The sequence below is a fragment of the Triticum aestivum genome, chromosome 5B (assembly GCF_018294505.1).
Source record: "Triticum aestivum cultivar Chinese Spring chromosome 5B, IWGSC CS RefSeq v2.1, whole genome shotgun sequence".
Taxonomy (NCBI): Eukaryota; Viridiplantae; Streptophyta; class Magnoliopsida; order Poales; family Poaceae; genus Triticum; species Triticum aestivum.
In genome coordinates, this window is record NC_057807.1 from 304,649,871 (window position 1) to 304,657,463 (window position 7,593).

At 39.7% G+C, this 7,593-nt stretch overlaps 1 long non-coding RNA gene across 4 annotated transcripts; it reads right to left on the reverse strand.

Annotated features, from left to right (window-relative positions):
* Positions 1-1,251: 1,251 nt before the first annotated feature.
* LOC123111533 (uncharacterized) lies at positions 1,252-6,720 on the reverse strand. 4 transcript variants are annotated; one of them, XR_006454535.1, is made up of 5 exons: positions 6,127-6,720; positions 5,118-5,963; positions 2,467-4,858; positions 1,959-2,375; positions 1,252-1,675 (listed from the first exon to the last, which is right to left on the reverse strand). It is a non-coding gene; the product is annotated as an uncharacterized lncRNA (long non-coding RNA). The 4 variants fall into 4 exon arrangements; XR_006454534.1 differs by having other exon boundaries at positions 1,959-4,858; positions 5,118-5,179; positions 5,936-5,963; positions 6,127-6,719; XR_006454533.1 differs by having other exon boundaries at positions 1,959-4,683; positions 4,808-4,858; positions 6,127-6,719.
* Between the last annotated feature and the right edge of the window lie 873 nt (positions 6,721-7,593).

Below are 7,593 nucleotides of genomic sequence, written 5' to 3' on the forward strand. Positions count from 1 at the left end.
TGGAGGAGGTCGTAGACATCACTATGATCATTTTCCGGCCTGGGGAGCAAAGGATCCATGGTTTTTATATGCCTTGTCCGGCTGCTGGAGTAGTTGACATGGAAACGTCATCTCTACCATCTCGATGGCTTAGACCCAGGGAGCCGGATGTTCATTTTGGCCCTCCCTAGCTTCCATCAATGGATTTTTATAGTCAGGGTTAAAGACTGAGAGGCCCTATGCATGTTCAAAGATGCGAGTAGCATATCCAATACAAATCAAGAAAAAGAAAAGAGAAGACCACAAATATCACAATCATTCATGACACAAAGAGGGGAAACAGACACCTCAACAAGATTCTTGAGGAAGTGCCCAAGGAAAGAAAAAAGAACGTTAGGTCTGAATTGTAAGAACATGCTCATAAATATGAATTGTCAAGGGCAATATGAAATGCGAGAACAAGCACTGATGAGTAATGATAATACTGAAAAATTCCTTTCTTTGTTGTTGTTAGCCTTGTTTTTCGAATATACATTGCAGCTATAACAAGTGAGCTCTATATTCCATTCAGCTAACAGTTTTTGTTCCTACTATTAAAACACATACTGCTTTTTAAGAGAAATATACCTAATATTTTATTTGATTAACCCTGTATGTATAGCAAATTTCTTCTAATTTGTTTTTTAAGTGCTGAAGACTTCCATAAGGGCGCAACTACAAATAGTTCTTATCTTCAGAGGGTAGCCTTAGTCTCTCTACCCTTTCTTTTTGGGTGTTGATAATTGGAATAAATATGTTAGATAGCTGCTGAGTATTTTGATTTGTTCTTAGGAAAATCGTTTACGTCAAGAGATAGAAGACCTAGAGAAGGACACTGTGTATAAGTTGAGAGTTCTCGCACAAAATCATCCGGACACACCGTAAAATGGATAGATGACCCGGTTGCGCCAATGGTGCAAGAAGCGAATTAGAAAGAATGTTAGTAGTGAGTAAGTAGGAGATGTACTCCCTCCATTCCTAAATATAAATCTTTTTAGATATTTCAAATAGACTACAACATACGAATTTATAGACATATTTTAGAGTGAAGATTCACTCATGTTGCTCTGTATGTAATCCCTTGTTGGAATCTCTAAAAAGACTTACATTTGCGAACAAAAGGAGTAGATGACAATGCAATGTGAATTGTATTACAGATAGTAGACTAACTTAGATCGGTTTTCAAGTGAAAAATAATACAATGTTCGGAAAAGCGAGTAAGTTAGTGTGGATATGACGACAGATACAATTTATCAAACTTTGCTCATTGAATGCAATGTGGATTGTATTACAGATACCAGTACAGGTAGTAGAATGACATAGATCAGTTTACAGAAACACTTATATGGAGGCAGCCTCACAACTCATTTAGACATCTTCTTAGTCTGATTGTGGCATTCAAAGGGTGTGAATGTACAAACAGGGTGCCATTGCATTGTCTGAAAATGCTTGCATAGTACACATCCACAGGTACTTAAGCGTGACGCTTCCACTGTTGACCCATTTGGCGCAACCCATATAGCTATTACATTCAGAATATCTTTGCTTTCATTGGTCCATATGCCACACTTGTAGAACCAAATATCAGGGGAATCGCCAACAAGATAGTTGTTGTTCTCTAGCATGCAATAAGGACTCAGGATGTCTTCCATCAGCACTGGCACATAACAAAACAAAGATGTAACAAAGGAATTACATGTGAGTACAAAACAAGCAAAACTCAAAATTAGCAGCATGGTGACAATGAATTACAGTGGGAAGACCACCAGCAATATACAGAGCTTGCATGATATTAATGCCTCAAGGGATCAGATAATTAATCATTGGCAAGAAAAGAACCTACTGCCACTTTATATGGAACAAAAAAAATGATTATTATGGTGAGAACGGAATAACATGAAGTTGTAATGTGCAAAAAAGAAAAGGCTTTTGTTCTTTACCTTTGATAGAAGAGGCAACTGGCTGAGGTTGCCCTAGCATGAGGTCAAACTGTCGATTGCAGAGCTGAAGCACTATTGAAAGTAATTACATCACCTGCTCGATATACAAATAACCATTATATCATATATCATATTTTACAGTTAAAACGACAAAAAGAGTAGAGAACGGCAAAAGGGAACAACACAATTTAGTCAACAAACTAATTTTAGAGGCGCAAATGTATGATGGAGCGCACGACCAAAATGGATAGATTTTGGTCGTGCACTCCATCATATATTTGGTCCTGCCTATGACTTCTTGAGGCGCAAACAGGTCATCTATCCATTTTACGGTGTGTCGGGATGATTTTGTGCGAGAACTCTCAACTTATACCCAGTGTCCTCCAGGTCTTCTATCTCTTGGTGTAAACGATTTTCCTAAGAACAAATCAAAATACTCAGCAGCTATCTAACATATTTAATCCAATTATCAACACCAAAAAAGAAAAGGTAGAGAGACTAAGGCTACCCTCTGAAGATAAGAACTATTTGTAGTTGCGCCCTTATGGAAGTCTTCAGCACTTAAGAAAAACAAATTAGAAGAAATTTGCTATACATACAGGGTTAATCAAATAAAACATTAGGTATGTTTCTCTTAAAAAACAGTATATGTTTTAATAGTAGGAACAAAAACTGTTAGCTGAATTGAATATAGAGCTCACTTGCTATAGCTGCAACTGAGTTTACTCAACAGTACAGAACATATAAATGCAAAAAAGTTAAGAAAGAATGCATGAATTTTATAAATTTCCTTGAATCTACACCACCAAGGAAGCCAAACTATTATCAATACATTGACTTTTTTTTGAACGGATAATACACTGACTAAGCAATCAAAATGTACTTTTCAACATTTAATCTGTATGTTAAAACAAAGGCATGTGTACTCTTATTTGGATCATAGAAAACCTGCCATGACTACCTATATGCTATTTCCAAAAATGATATCGAAACTACTTTCCAAGCTATTCTATTTTATTTCTACAAATGTACAGAAGAGGATCGATTACTTTGGTTCTATTAGGTACCAACTTTTTTCTTTCCTTCACACAGAAAAAAAACCTAGTCAGCTGAATCATGACCACCTTAAATTTTTTATATGTACACAAGAGCACCCACAAAAATATTTATATTCTCCACAAGAGATAAAAGTACCCGGTTCTGACTTTTATAGTCACCACATTCAGTCACTTGAGTATTTGCCCGTTCGGCTGGTATACAGATACATTCAGAAATACCATGAAGCCACTGGAGATCCTCTTGAGCTGATCAAGAGGAGTTGCTTATTTTTTGGCATTTGTGAGGTGTTTTTGCCAATCAATACAACTTAATGAGATAAATAAAATGGTATCTGACATAGTGACAGTGAGCAAGCCAAGATGATGGGAGGGGGGCAGTTAGAGAGAGAGACACGACGACGACTTGCAAGCATGTGAATTATAGTCCAGTAAATATCACATGGCATTGGGAGGAAAAGAAAAATTAAGGCACTGACAGTTAGTAGAAACCAATACCCAGATATTGAATAAGGTGTGACGCTAAAGTTAGTCCAAGCATCTCTTTGTCAGAACATCCACAACATTTCACCTCTAAAGTTCACCTCTACATACTTTTTTACTAAATAATGTTTCGCCAAAATGTCATAAACCTTGTAAGCACAACAATCCTTTTTTATATACAGAGCAATGTGAACAGAAACTAATCTTAGTGAAGTAAAATTTATTCTTCATGCTAAAAAAAAGTCAATCAGACATCATAGAAGTGCATATTGCCACCGTAAGACATTTCCCGTTTTTTTTGCGGGGGTAAGACATTTCCCGTTGTGGTGATAGCAAGAGGAATCGAACACCATATAAAGAATCTCATTTTGAGTATATCAAAAGCCTGTAGCTTGGAAAGCAAAAACAACGCAAGACACATGAGACTTGCAGGATGTATATTTCACAAAGAACACAACTGAACCTTAGTGTGCAAAGATCGTAGGGTTCGAAAACTCATCAATCCTTGAACAGGTTACAGTATAAACAAAACTAATCCTGTCGTAGAATATAACCATTATGACCCATTTCAATACGCAACATTTGATGTGTTGTTAATTGTCAGTTGTTAAAAAAATTGGAATAGAATCATGGTGCAAACATAGCTTGTATTGCTGTTTACAGAACGAAGGAAAATCAAACAATATTTTAACATTAATTGTCTTCCATCCTAATGATAGCCTCATACATCAGTACATATCTAACCTTGAGATTTTTGAAACATACCATACAAATATGTTAGATAGATGCAAATGCTTCTATACTCCTTATTAATTTGTTGCAATGTAAATTTGTAATATATACATGCAATTTCAGCTATAAAAACACTGACAAATTGCCAGCAAAATCATTATGGGAAATCAAGAAATTACATGAAGCCACTATACAGGTCCTCTTGAGCTAATCAAGAGGAGGTTCATTCTCTTTGCATTTGTTAGTACGTCGATCTATTACTACATCCAGTATCTTTGACATAAGGACTAAGATAAATCAGGGTACAGAGGAAAAAATACGCATATACATGTGATTTTCTCAACGTCACATGAGAGACGGCAATTGAAACCATATGAACAAGTAAGGCTCAGAACTGGAATAGGTAAAAACAAACGTACCACACAAAATTGTAATGCACTGATAGCGAGTTGTTCCTATAAAAAATAGGATGATATTCTCAACGCAAAGGTTAACTTGGAATATAATGCATCCAATCAGCAAAACTGTATCATATTTGCACTTTGTCAGCATTCATTTTTTATAGTTAAAATGAAGTACCTCTGGAAGATCTTAAGTCCATCTGCTGGCCATTAGCGTGTTGTTTTGTCCCTATAAAAAATAAGATGATATTCTCAATGCAAAGGTCAACTTGGAATATAATGTATCGAATCAGAAAAACGATATCAAATTTGCACTTTGTCAGCAGTCTTCAAGAGGCAACTGTTACATGGATGCACTTCACATAATTCAAACAAGCTACGGTTTCTACTTGCTAATACAAAAAAATTAAAGAAATTGAAGGTGGGAGGAGAGCAAGTTGAAGAAATGTTAATCCTGTGGATGAAACTGAATAGTTAGAGAGACCTACCAAGGCATTCCTGAGTAAATAACTTTGTTGCTCACATTCATATCATCTCTATCCTGAGTAGTCTACAAAAGTGTAGGCTCAGATGCAGTTAGAAGAAAACGATTATAAGTATTTCCAAACCAGAAAGCCGATGTAATATCTTGTAAGAAAAATATATTAAAACCACGCCCGATTTAACCTTCATGATATTTTTTATCAAACTATCAAAGATACAACAACAAATAAGTACTCCCTCCGTTCCAAAATTATTGTCGTGGTTTTAGCTCAAGTAGAAATCATTAAAACACAATTGGTAGATCAAATTTTTAAATGGTGAACCAACCACCAATCATATTTGTATTTTCCCATTTTTATGCTCTGTAGCGTACATATATGTTGTCAGGATCAAGGCCGGATACGAGCTCTATCGCAAGGTACGACGCAGGCTACACACATTTGTTCTATTGGGTAAGCCGGCTCGTTCCCTTCCCTTCATGCAATGCGTGCAAGACCCATTGTCGTCGAATATACATGTGTCTCTGCTGCATTTATCTACAGAATTGACATGCTAAATTCTATTGCAAATATGTTATTCTGACATGGGTCTGCTGGGATTCATTTGCTGCTTCTCTTTTGATTGTTCCCACTAAGATCACCATCGCTTGTGCCTGAATTTCTATCATTCGGCAGCAACAAACCCTTGTATCAGCACTAAATATTATATGTCCATGCAGTGGGAAAGTGCAGGCCAGTTTCTCTTTTGTAAAGCAAAAAGGTTCAGAGCAGCACACACTTGCTCCTCACCATTGTGAGAGAGAAAGGGCAGAGGCATGTATCACCTTGCTGCTGCACATCACGCACTCAGGTCTGCAATCATGTTAAGATTATCAGAAAACCAGAGAATCAAGCAGTAAAAATTGAGAGAGAAATACGTCGCGGACGCAGATGTGCAGCCTAGATCGGAGAGGAGTGAGAAGGGAAGGGAAGGAGGAGACAAGCGAAGGGGAGAGGAGGGTCACACGGCTCCTACCTGTCGATGTGCGTTGCTCCAGAGGGTCGCTCGCCTCCGCCCCTTGCGTGCGCTGCCATGGCCATGTCCAGATCAGTCGAAGAAACTCGGTTGGCCGCCATCTCCCCAATCCCCCAAGCTTCTGCCGCCTGCACGCGCCTACCGGTCCCTTCCCCTCCATCGGGGTCGCTCTCGATCTGATCGACGCGCCACTGCTGCCCTCCCACGTGCCTCGGATCCGGCGGGCGCACCACCGCCTGGCCCTTTGTCTACATGTCGGCGCCGTGGTGGGGATCCGGGAAGGAGGAAGGGGCAGAAGGGAGGAATGGTGCAGCGGCTGTGAGAAGGTGGCTGTGGATGCGGTTACTGTTGGGATCGAGGGAAACGGGGGCTAGGGTTTGGGCGGCGGCTGGCACGGGACTGAGAGGAGGAAGGAGGAGGTAGGAGGAGGGAGGGGCCCGACGACACGGCGGAGGAGAGGAGGCGGCCGAGGCGTGCGGGGAGAAGAGGGGCGGCGACATGGGGGAGGATGGAGGGAGCGGGGAGGAGGGGATGAGCAGGGCTGGCGGCTAGGGAGGAAGGGTTGCGTCGTGCGGGCGATTGGATTGGGCCGACCCACGCCCCCGCAAATGGCGCGACGCGCACACGGCATGCGGGGAGAGGGCACACCCGCACCTCGAAACAGCTTACCTAGCCAACAGGCACGGGATAAGAGCCCACCCGTCATTGGCCATGTGAAGTTACCACGCGGTCAAAACCAGCAGCGAGAGCAACGATTATCTAACGGCCCAAACGAAGTCAAAGACCAGATTGACCACGATCCAACGGCCAACGAAGGCTGAAATCGGGGGAGCCTCTTAGAGGTGAGTTGGCTAGCCTCTTTTTTGTTTTAAATATGCAAATATGCAAATAAAATTCTTGGAGCAAGAGAGCCCATCTAATAAGTCTAGGTTTAGCATTTTTCTTTTCCATAAGATATTTAATAGCAGCATGATCAGTGTGAATAGTAACTTTAGAATCAACAATATAAGGTCTAAACTTATCACATGCAAATACAACTGCTAAGAACTCTTTTTCAGTAGTAGCATAATTTCTCTGGGCAGTATCAAGAGTTTCACTAGCATACTGGATGACATTTAATTTCTTATCAACTCTTTGTCGTAGAACAACATCTACAGCATAATCACTAGCATCACACATAATCTCAAAGGGTAAATTCCAATCAGGTGGCTGAACAATAGATGAAGTAATCAAAGCTTTCTTAAGTATTTCAAATGCTTCTACACAATCATCATCAAAGCCAAAAGGAATATCTTTTTGCAATCAATTAGTCAGAGGCCTATAGATTTTAGAAAAGTCCTTAATGAACCTCCTATAAAAACCGGCATGACCAAGGAAACTTCTTATACCTTTAATGTCCTTGGGACATGGCATCTTTTCAATAGCATCAACTTTAGCTTTATCAACTTCAATACCTCTTTCAGAAAT